Here is a 12,852-nt window from a genome sequence, read left to right as displayed (position 1 = left end):
TTATATTCTTATATTATTTCTTTAAGGTGGTTTTATAGATAAAAATGGCTGCACCATAATGTATATAATCTTTTACTTTTCATAAATACTGGAATATAGTTCACTAAACTTATATATGTGTTTACTTTTCTAACATGAGTATAATAGAAAGAGTATTTCCCCAAATCCGTGTAAATACGGAAGATTGAATTCTTTGATAATTTTAGCAATTTTGGGTTACCTTTCATGGAGTTTTCAAATAGTAAATCCTTTCATCTGCAAATAATGTTTCACTGTAACAACTAAAAGTTTTAAGAAATAGCACCTACTGCAAATCTTTGTCAATATCTGTTTCTGTCTCTGCTGTTTCCTCTCAGTTACCCATCTGTCTCTCACATAGACATGCAAATATGTATTTTTATGGAAACTGATAAAAGTTGTAAAGATTTGTAGAGACAGAATAACAGACAGTTTAGGAAATTCATTTGGCAAGCCTGATATTTTATGCAATTTATCTGTTGAAATGATTGCTGATTTGAAATCAGTAGCTGAAAGGCTGAAATTCTGGCTATAAAATTTCATTTAGAAACTTTAGAATTCGGAAATAATTTCTGGCAAATTCTCAGAGTTAGAGGAAATTAAATGGAGTACAGAACTTTTCAAGTGAGAAAGACCAAGGAAGCACTTTTATTTCAGTTGAAGCCTAAAGGCCATATGAAGGTTTGCAACCAAGGATTAGAATAAACCTGCAGTTGAAAAGGCCTCATCATAAGGCCATAGTCTTGGTTTAAATAATCTACTCCTATACATTTTCTTATTTCTGCAGACATTTTTCGCTAGAGAAACGTAATGTTCCGCTCTCATAGAGCCTCAAAGTTAGTCAGAGGCGAGGGCTTAGGGCATTCTCAGATATTTCGTAAGCCTGTGTGGCCTTCTATGTTCCAGAAATGTGTCACCACTCTTCAAAGCCTTCTATGAACATCTTATTTTTCAATTCCTTCTTTTAAGATTTTTAGTTTGCTAGCAGATTTTTAAAGTGCCCAGGTAGGTGTTAAAGGCATTCCCCAACACGCACACAGAGCCTCTTGCAAAGACTGGGAAATTTATTGGTTTCTGATGTCTAAGGAAATCTCTGTCCCATTAATAGTGGGGCATTAAGCTAATTGAACAATGACTTTATTAAGCTGACATAAGAAAGAAGAGAGACTTTACAGAATTATTTCAGAGAAACCACTAAAACACAAAGCAAACTGGAGTAAAAATGCCTCATTTAGTTCTTGAGAGTACAAATGTGTATTTGAATGGAGTTGCATTGCTGGTGGTGAAACAGAATGGACAGAGGAAATGATTATCTTCATAGTTCACTGCAGCCTCAAATTTCTGGGCTCAAATGACTCTCCCACTTCAGCCTCTACCACACTTAAGTAATTTTTAATTTTTTTCAGAGATGGGGTCTCTCTTTGTTGCCCAGGCTATTTTCCAACTCCTGGCCTGACACAATCCTCCCACCTGGCCTCCCAAAGTGCTGAGATTACAGGCAGGAGCAAGCATGCACAGCAACATTTTTGCCTTGCAAAACTGAAAGTCTGTACCCATTAAACACTACCTCCCCATTCCCTCCTCCTCCCAGCCCCTGGAAACCACCATTATACTTTCTGTTTGGTGATTTTTTTTTTTTTTCACTATTCTAGGTACCACATGGAAGAGAAATCATAAAATATTTGTCCTTTTGTGACTGGTTTATTTTACTTAGCATCATATCTTCAAGGATCATCCATCTTCCATGTTGTAGCATGTATCCAACTTTTTCTTTCATTTTTAAGGCTGAATATATTCCGTTGTCTGTAGAAACCACATTTTGTTCATGCATTCATCTGCTGATGGACAAATGGGTTGCTTCCATTTTTTGGCTATTGTGAATAATACTGCAATGAACATGGGTGTGCAAATATCAGTTTGATGCTTTCAGTTTTTTGGTGTATATATGCAGAAATGTAATTGCTGGATCATATGGACATTCTACTTTTAATTTTTTGAGAAACCTTGCCACAGTTTTCCACCATAGGTTCACTACTTTACATTCCCACTGTCCGGGTAGGAGAATTCTGATTTCTCCATGTCCTTACCCATGCTTGTTTTTTTTGTGTGTTTTTTTTTTTTTAATTTTTAAAATTTCCTATAAAAGAACTTTAGAGAACTTTCTTTAAACACTATTTTATGGTAGGTTTGCTAGAGATAAATTATCTTTGTCTCCCTTCATATAAGAATGTCTTGAATTCCTCTTCATTTGTGAAGAACACTTTCAATAGATACAGAATGCTAGGCTGATAGATTTTTTTTATCCAGCACTTAAAAATGTTCTGCTAATTTTTATTTCTCCGTAGATGCTGATGACAAGTCTGCCCCACTAGGTAAGGTGTAATTTTTCTCTGGCTGCTTTGAAAATTATTTATTTTCCTTTTTGGAAAATTTCCCAGAAGTGTTTGGTGTGGATTTTCAAAAAATTTATCCAGATTGATGTTCACTATGATTCTTGTATCTGTAGGTTTATGTCTTTTTCCAAATTTGGGATATCTTCAGACAAAATTTCTCCTGGTACTTTTTCAGCCCTACATTTTCTTCTCTTCCGGCAGCACTCCATTTACATAATTTTTAGATCATTTATATAGTCCCATAGGTCTGTGAGGTTCTTCTCATTTCTTTTTTCTCTCTGGTCCATTTCTCTCTGTTTTTCATATTAGGTTATTTCTATTGTTCTGTCTTCCAGTTCACTTTGTCTTTGTCTCATTAATGTCAGTTTTCCATTGTTTCATTAATGCTGCCACTGAGCCCATCAACTGTAGTTTTATTTTGGTTATTTATTTCTCTATTCTAGAATTTCTATTTCATTCTTTATATCTTCTATTTATTTGTTGTTATTTTCTGTTTCTTTGCTGAGACTTTATACATTTTTCATTTGTTTCAAATGTGTTCATAATTGCCCATTGAAACATTTTTATGATGACTGCTTTAATAGCTTTGTCAGATAATTCTGACATCTCTTGTCATCTTGGTATTGGTAGCTTTTGATTGTCTTATTTGCAGTTTGAATCTTCCTGGTTCTTCTAAGACATGTAATTTTCAGTTGAATCCTGGATATATTTTTTTTATGATGTTATAAAACTCTGGATCTTACTAAAACCTCCTTTCACTGGCTTCCTCTCAGAACCCTATGGCCAAGGAAGAGGTGGCAGTGCTGCCTCAGTACTGGCAGGTGGGGGTAAAACTCTAGTTTGCTCACTCAGCCTACATTCACATCTGAGGTTATTGGGGGCTCCTCATTACTGCTGGGCAGGGGTGGGATATCTAGCTCCACACATGGCCTCCACGGACACAACTGGGGATGTCCTCCGTACTGCTGAGTAGTGGTGAGAGCTTTGACTCTCCACTAGGCTTTCTTCATTACATCTGGGTAGGGATGAAATATGGGCTCCTTATTGGGCCTTTTCTGTCCCCAACTCAGTAGGGTATTTGGGGCACCTCATTATAGTATTTTGAGTGTGGAAGCCTGGACTCCCCACTTGGCCTTTTCAGGCATTTGGCTGGGGAAAGGTGTTACTGTTTCAAAGTATAGTGCCTTGCTGGGCTGCCCTTTCTGGCCGTTTGGTCAGAGACAGCAGGCTCCTCTTGAGACTTTTTCTGTCTGTGCTCATTGCCCTTTCCAGGTTGCAGCCCTCAGCTCCAGGTCTGGGATGTCCAAGGCAACAGGAACACCCTGGGAGCTCACCACCATGGTCCTCAGGATGCGGGGTTCCTAGCCAGTGTGCCTTCTGTTGCCCTGTCAGTGTCTTCTCACGTTGTTTTATATATAAAGTTGAGGGTTTTTAGTTGTATTGAGTGAGTAAAACAGGGAAAAATATTTTTATGAAGAGACCATCTTCTCCTGTCTGGATGCTTTCCATAATTCAAGTCATCCCCCTTTCTGTTCCAATCTTTGCCTCATAACATACTAATCTTTATTTAGTAAATAGGTAGTTTTACTAAAATATAAAAATTCATTTACTATGAGAGAAAATGCCCCTATTAAGGTTGTATCAGCTGTGGGAAATTTTTTTTTATGGTTTTCTTGTTTAGCTAGGAGTTATATGCAGAAAATTTGCCTCCACAAGAGATGATGGCTCAAGTTAAAAAAACAGACCCTTTATCCTCACTCTGGTCACTCTATGATTATGAGGAGGTAGACTTTCATCCTGTTTGGTTGTAGTAGCTCATCCCAGAGTTACGGGTTTGCTCTTTTCTGTCCTTCTTGACCTATTTTTTTTTTTTTTTTTTTAGACAGATTCTCACTTCATCACCCAGGCTGGAGTTCAGTGGCATGATCATAGCTCACTGCACCCTTGACTTCCTGGTCCTTGACCTTCTAACCCTCACCCTGGGTGCTCTTTTGGCTGGAGCAAGCCTGAGAGTCACATAAAGTCTTCAGGTTCAGCCTCCAAAATCCCTCTCTGGGAGATGGGCTCAAGAAGGATTTCTTCTTATGTTCTAAGGACTACTGGGATCCTTATTGCCTGGCTATTTCAGCCTCAGAAGGTTTTGGCTAGAATATCCCTGGGGAGGCAGGCTCTCAGGGCCAAAAATAGTGGGAGAAAATATTCAACCTTTAGGAAACTGGTACACATCAGCTCTAAGTGTGACACATCAGCTCTAAGTGAGAAACAAGAATGAGGACACTTTGTGTAATGTATCATTACTCCAAAGGAGTTGTATTTGGTTGAACTCTTGTATTTTCTTATTAAAACTTTTGCAAAGTGTGTTGAGAAGAAAGTGTTACTTCCAGTGTTACACCCTCAACACTTTTTCCTGTGGAGACTCCAGCATGTTCATTATGTTTTCTGAAGCCATGGCACCGTAGTACTCTTTCATTTCTGTTATTGTTGTTTAATAATATAAAATGAGACATTTTTGCTCCATTTTTATTCATATTTTTGTCTTAATTACTTTTTAAATATATTCTGGTGTCATGTCAATATTTATAGTCTAATGTTTAAGACTTAGACTTTGGTTCTTAGGATGTTATTTTTGAATCAGCTGTATCTGGTAAGGTAATAGATATTGAAAGTGCCTTGTAAATTGTCCAGTGGCATAAAAGTATTATCATATCTTTATGACATAAAAGAGAAATTGTTTTCTTCTTTTTAGCATGGAAATACTTTACAAAGCCATTTGCTGGGTGACTGTGTGATGGCCTTGTGGTTTGGATTTCATGATTTTTAGTGTTCCCTTGAAGGGTTCCAGATATAACCTATACCAAAGAAGAGGAAAACTTCTCCAGTACTTTCCATGATCTGACCTTGATTTGAAAATAGTTCTAAGTGTAATAGAAAAGATTTATCAAAATAGTGCACTACACTTACTATAAAGCATGTTCTAAACGCAAGACTCAAAGAAAGAGTCACACATATAACTCAAAGAAAGGCTGGAGGCCAGTCATGGTGGCTCATTCCTTTAATCCCCACACTTTTGGAGGCTGAGGTGGGAGGATATCTTGAGTCCAAGAGTTCAATACCAGCCTGTGAAAGATAGTGAGATTCCATCTCTACAAAAAAGACAAAATTAGCCAGGTATGGTGGTTTGGTCCTGTAGTCCAAGCTACTCAAGAGGCTAATGGAGAGGAACTGTTGAGGCTGCGGTAAGCCCTGATTGAAGTGTGAGCTTTCTCACACTTTCTCTAGGGGGTAAAGAGAGATGGGGATAGGGTAGACTGTTTTAAGTCCTAGATGAAGCATGGGAGCCATAGTAGCACCTGGGAAGGGCATTGCAGGCCGAGGGAACAGTAAGCACAAAGGCTATGTGGTTGTTTTGTCACAGGCCCAGCAGGAAGGCTAGTCTAAGTAGAGCAGGGTGAGTCAGGGATAGCAGGAGATATCTCTGGAGACGGAAGCTAGGCCACATCTTTTAGGGCCTTTGTCCATTTTGTGATAAACATTTACTTCAAAATAGTTGAATTTGATTAAAGTTGTATTTTGCTATTAAAACTGTATTTGATTCTAAATCAGTTGAGAATACATAGAGTTACAGCACGACAGGGTCTGATTGGTGTGTTTAAAATATTACTCTGGACTGGGCATGGTTACTCATGCCTATAATCCCAGTGTTTTGGAAAACCAAGGAGGGAGAATTGCTTGAGGCCTGGGGTTTAAGATTAGCCTATGCAGCATAGCAAGATCCTGTCTCTACAAAAAATGATGGCAAAAATTAATGATACATGGTAGTGTGTGCCTGTAGTTCTATCCACTGGGGAGGCTGAGGCAGGAGCATTGCTTGAGCCCAGGAGTTTGAGGCTGCAGTGAGCCATGATCATGCCACTGCATTCCAGCCTGGGCACCAGACTGAGATCCGTCTCTAAAAAAAATAAATTAAAAAAAATAAAGCAAAATATCACTCTGCCTTCAGATTAAAAATAGGACTGTCCTGGGCCTAAGAATGACAGCAAAGAAACCAGATAGGCAGCTAGTCAGCCGTGTTGGTAAGGGATGGGATGGCTTAGACAGTGGAGCCCAGGGTAAAAGAGGCCTCATCACTCTGCACATCTCATCCTATGCTGAAGCACCCAGAATGACAGAAGGAAAGTGTGAGAAGAAAGGCCTGGCTTGCCTAGTCCCTGAGCCTGAACATCGACAGATCACAAAGTACTTGCATGTTCCATCCTCACATCCAACCCTGTGAACCAGGCAAGGAAGGTACTATTGCCTGTGTGTTATAGGTGAGGAGACCCAAGCACCTAGTCATGAGAATTAGAAGGCATTTATAGAGACAGAGAAAGCACTTCGAGATAATCAGGAGTGAATAACACTGTGATTCTTGCTCATGAAAGGAATGCATGTGGCTGGAATGGAAAGGATCCAGCTGAGATTTTAGCGGACAGGTTATGGTTGGCATTTTTCTTCTCAATTTTCTGAGAACATAATATTGTTTATGTAATTTATAATGAAAAAATGCATTCCCATTCTGATGGGTTAGGCCACAAAGTAATTAAATTACTGAAGCTATTTGAAACAAGAGCCCCCGATTGCAGTGAAGCAGCACGCAGCTAACTTCAAAGATACTTCATTTTCACCGTGCTGGCGGGTCTGTGGCTGAGTTTGGATAGGGCTTTGTTCATTGGGATAATTTCTGTCAATCCTGTGAATCAGGGATGTCTTTGCCTGGAAGATGCGCCTGATGAAGTTTCTTCTAACTTCAGACATTTCCTAATGAATTTCCAAACATTCTTTACAACTTAGACCGTGCTCAGCCTCCAAGTAGCCTTATCATTGGCAAAGAATGTGAACTTTACAAGATGCTTCAAGAGAAAGAAACAGGAGTTGAATGAGTCCGAAAACAGTCTGTCTTTCCTGGCTTTGCAGGAAATTCTGGAGTCTGGAAAACCTGCAGTCAGGCTGTCATTCAAGGTCAGGTGTAAGAGTCAGCCATTGTGGAAGAACAGGTGAACACAGCCTGGATTAGGTGGAAAGAGCACGGTGTGATTTGGAGGGCACGGGCTTTTAAAATGAACAAAGGGAGAGAGAGGGAGAGAGAGAGAGAGAGAGAGAGAGAGGAAGAGAGAGATTGAGCTCACAAACCACACTCTAGTGGTGGCTGAGGAGTGGGAGTGGGAGTGGGTGAAGACCATGGGTGATGAGAAGCAGAATGAGATTGAATCAGTGCCCAGTGAAGAAGGTGCCAACTTTGCTCTGGGGCCATGTCTTTAGTTTTTCTTTTGGGGGAATGTCCTCTTCAGAGCTTGAGAGCCCTAGTGTGGCCATGTTCTTACCATGTGACTTTAGGCAAATCTCTGAACCTTCTGAGGCCTGTTTTCTTGTCTGTCCATCAGGATAAAAATCCTTCCTCCTACAATTTTTATGGATGTCAAATGTCACAAATTGTGTGAAACATCCATCGCCAAGACCAACTGGGTGCTTCATTATTATTGTGATGTTTCAAATCTCAAGGGGCTCTCCTGTATATATACCATATACTCAGTGTATGGTATATAGTATATGGTATATACACTATATACCATATATTTATTATGATAATATTCAAGCAGATAGCAGTAAAAGTATCTTCACTTAACAACAATGGCATATTGTGAGAAAGTCTGACAGGTGGATGTATTGAAGAAGGGATGCTTTTTCCCCGCTCATAAACCTGACCTGTGGATCAGCAGTTCTCATGCTCTGCTCCTCCCTGGTGGTTCCTCATTAACACCTCCCGTGATACTCATTGGCAGACTTTTCCAGACAGCTGGATTTGCATCCTTTCCTAGTTTCTGTGATGCCCAGCTCTCCACACTCTCTCCCTTTCTTGAGGCTTGGCATCTCACAGGGGTCTTGCTTTCTATGCTCTCTTTACCTCTCTCATGGGCCCACCTGCAAAGCGATAGTTCGTGCTCCCCGGGGTGGGGGCTACATCTTGTGATTATGTGTGTGTGAGACCTGCCTTTGTAAAGGAATTGACATGTCGGCTGAGAGTTTATTTCTTTCTGGAAGAAGAAACTCCCTCCTCACGGTCCACAGCTGAAGATTCAGCTTCCTTGGGAGCCCTTTCTGAGTAGAAAGTTCCTTTCCGAACACCTGAGACCTGAGCTTCCTCCCTATTTGGGTGGGTTCTTTAGAGAGAGTGGCAATTTACAACCATAGGAAATTAGGGGAAAAAAGTGCTTCTTTCATGCTGAGATGATACTGTTCTACCAGCACTTTCCTCCTTTGCTTGGAGTACCTGAGCAGCTGGGAAGTAATGAGCCACACTTTGTATCAAGTTCCAGTATTAGCTTTGCCTGCCGAACAACTTGGGGATCAACCCTTGAGGATGACAGCTTTGTTAAAACATAGGGGAAACCACAGCTTATTTGTGTGAGTGGGTGTGAAACCCTTCACTGAGAGGCAGTCAGTTCATCGCAGAGCTAACTAGGACATAGACAGGTGCTGCAGAACTCATCTAGGCTCACAGAGAAAAACCTGAGCATGGAGTTGGCAGCTCCATGCGCATCATGATCTGGACTCCTTCCATCGTGTGCTCCAGCAACCATACCCATGGCTTCTGTTCCCAAGGTTACCTTGTGGTCTTAGTTAACAGCTGGTGCTCCAGCAATCATACACACTTCCAGGCATCAGGGAAGCAGGGAAGAGGAATGGAGACCTGGCTATTGGGGGAATCCCTATTTCAGATGAGCCAGGTTTCTCTTTCCAAGAAGTGCCACACTACTCTTCCATTTACATTTTATTGACCACAATTTAGTCACAGGACCATATGTAGTTGCATGAAAGTCTGGCATATATTTACATATTTTATCCCTTAGGGTGAATGTCTTCTTTCCACGAACAGAATTGATATTTTGTAGAAAAGAGAGGGAGACAACAGATCTTGTAGTTTCTCCTTATCTTCTTAATATGCACTTGCAATTAAATTTTTACTGAATACAATAGGATAAATTTCAATCCAAACATCCATCACGTGCAGAAGGCTATCCAGGGAGGAAACCCAAATGCCTGTTTTTATTTGGGATAAAATGTTGAAAGCTTAGGACGGTAAAGACAGTAAAGACCCTGGAAGAAGGGTCCTGTCTTTCAGAAAGGCCTCTGGTTCAGAAAGCAGCACTTCAGGGTAGAAAGGGCACTAGGATCCAGAAAATCTCTTTATATAGCCACCTTCTTTTGTAGAATGTTTTCCTTGGGTATATAATTTTATGTAGTTAAAAATCATTTGTGAAAGTTTCTACATTATTTATTCCAACATCTTCTTTTCTCCATTCTGCTTCTCTTCTCCTTTAGAGACTCCAATTAGGTGTATAGTAGATATAGGCTTAATATGACACCAGATGTCAACTAATGTCCTCTTTTTTTCTTTTCAGTTTTGTTTATTCTTTTTTCTCTCTGTGCCACAATTTGCGTAATTTTTGTTGACATTTTCTACTTGGTTCCATTTGCTGTTATGCCCATCCAATGCATTCTTCACTTTAGATATTGCAATTTTGAATACTAAAATGCCTCTTTGGTTTATTTTAGAGTTTTTTCTCTGCTAAATTTGTTCATTGTCTCCAATTCCGTCTCTCAATTCTTTAACATATTTTTAATAGATAATTTCATGTCCTTTCCTGCTAATTTCAACATCTTGATCATCTGTGGGTCTGTTTCTTCTGACGAGTTTTTACTTGAATCATATGTTACATTTTTCTGCTTTGTTTCATACCTCATAAGTTTTGATTGCATGCTAGAGACACTGGATAAAACAACAGTAAAAACTGAAGGTTTGCCATACCTTTTTCTGTATCAGGCCGAATGAAAAGCTAAACTCTTTGCACTAATTATAAATTGAGTACCTTTGGTGTTAGAATTCAATTTTAATTAGTTTCAGTTGATTCACTTCATTGTTACGAGAGCAGGATAATGCCCCTTTCCTCAGCAGGGCTTGCGATATAAGCACCTGAGGCTTTTTGTTTGCTTTCCAGTTGAGCTCCAGCTTTTCATACTAAGGAGACCTCTTCTTCCTGCCCATCCTCAGTGTGCTATACTCTGCTGCGTGTATGGTAAGTGTCTGTTGGGGGGAAACTCACTGACAGTAAGGAATGGTGTTATGTCTAGGAACCCAACAGATAACTCTTTGTTACTCTAGGCCACTCAGTCATTGAAAATTCAGCTGATTCTTCTTACTCTTTAGGTGTAAAAATGGCCTATCTAGCGAAGAACTTAACGTCCTCTGGAGTTGAGTTGCACCCTCAACTCTCCTTTAGATCATTAAGATCTTGGTGCCTCTCCAGTGTGTTCTTGATATATCACTATGGGAACAACGGTCTTTTGTGACCATCTACAATGTAACCAGAAGTGAAATTTCACTCTTTAGTCCTATTCCGACCCAAGTATTTTTCTCCCCAAATAAGCTTTCTAAAAATTTAATCAGCATTTCACAAAGATGAAACAATTTTAATGAATTTACACAAGCAGTAACAGGGCAATATTTTCTCACAGAATAATTGTGTGTTAGCTATCTGTGAATATATCATGTGTTATTGGAATGAAATAATCTCGTGTCTATGGAATATAAAACAACTGTAGGCACAGATGTAGTTGTCACTTAATATGACTGTATTTTTATTGCCAGATACAGATTTGACTCTTTTTTCCTGGGTCCACATGGTGCTTTGATGCAACTGGATCAATTAAAGGACGTTTTAATGAATTTAGTTGTCTAAGTATCTTTTAGTGTTTCTCTTTAAGTGTGGTTTCTCTTTAAATATACAGTTTATTAAAATTAACAGTATAAATTTCCTCCATTATTTATTAATTAGTGTTTCATCATAAACACTTTAAGAAACAGTAGACCACAGAACAATTATGGAATTCACACAGATACCACCTACTAAATGGGTATATTTAAAATCATTGCTTCCTCTTTGTTCACTGTAAATACTTTTGTTCTATTTTCAACATTGTTTATCTTAAGGAAGTTATATTTTCTTAATTTGTTTAATGGTGCTCTCTCTCTCTCTATATATATTTTTTCATTTTGTATTCTACCTGCTTTCATTGGAAAGAACAATAATGTTGCCATAAGGAAATTTCAGAGGCTGCGTCATTGATAAAGAAAAAAGGTTTATTTGGCTTACAGTTCTGCAGATTGCATAAGCAGCATGACATAAGCATCTGCATGGTGTGAGTGCCTCAGGTTGCTTTCACTCATGCTGGAGGCAGGAAGGAGACAGCTTGTGCAGAGAATACATGGCAAGAAAGGAAATGAGAGAGTGGAGGAGGTCCAGGCTATTTTTGGGTTTAAAATGTAGATTTTAATTTTCTGATTTTCCATAAGGTAGCAATTTTTCTATTTTTTTAAAATTAACTTTATTTTAACTTCCAGGATACATGTGGAGGACGTGTATGTTTGTTAAATAGGTACACATGTGCCATGGTGGTTTGCTGCACCTATCAGTCCCTCACCTAGGTATTAAACCCTGCATGCATCAGCTATTTATCCTGATGCTATCCCTCCCCCACTCCCCTAACAGACCTCAGATTGTGGTGTTTCCCTCCCTGTGTCCATGCGTTCTCATTGTTCAGCTCCCATTTATGAATGAGAACATGTGGTGTTTGGTTTTCTGTGCCTGTGTTAGTTTGCTGAGGATAATGGCTTCCAGCTCCAACCATGTCCCTGCAAAGGACATGATCTCGTTTCTTTTTATGGCTGCATAGTGTTCCATGGTGTATACGTACCACACTTTCTTCATCCAGTCTATCATTGATTGGCATTTGGGTTGATTCCATGTCTTTGCTATTGTGAACATATGTGTGCATGTAGCTTTATAATAGAATAATTTATAGAGGAATAAATTGAGGAATCACCATATTGTCTTCCACAATGGTTGAACTAATTTGCATTCCCATCAACTGTGTAAAAGCTTTCCTACTTCTCCACAGCATCTGTTGTTTCTTGACTTTTTAATAATCGCCATTCTGACTGGCGTGAGATGGTATCTCATTGTGGTTTTGACATGCATTTATCTAATGATCAGTGATGTTGAGCTTTTTTCATGTTTGTTGGCTGCATAAATGTCTTCTTTTGAGGAGTGTCTGTTCGTGTTCTTTGGTGCCAGGTTCTTTTTAACAACCAGCTCTCCTAGGAAGAAATAGAGGGGGAGCTCATCCCCTCCCTCCACAGGGTGGCATTGATCTGTTCAGAGAGATTAACCCCCACTCCGCAAACACCTTCCACAAGGCCCCACGTCCAAGCACTGCCGCAATGGGGATTAAATGTCAACATGGGATTTGAAGAGGACAAACTTCCAATAGCAATGTTGATAATGGGTTAAAACATTGGTGGTAATTACTTAACTCGCACTACCAGCTCTGATGACCCACATGG

This window comes from Macaca thibetana, chromosome 9 (genome assembly GCF_024542745.1).
Source record: "Macaca thibetana thibetana isolate TM-01 chromosome 9, ASM2454274v1, whole genome shotgun sequence".
Classification (NCBI taxonomy): domain Eukaryota; kingdom Metazoa; phylum Chordata; class Mammalia; order Primates; family Cercopithecidae; genus Macaca; species Macaca thibetana.
Note: the sequence above shows the minus strand (reverse complement) of the source record.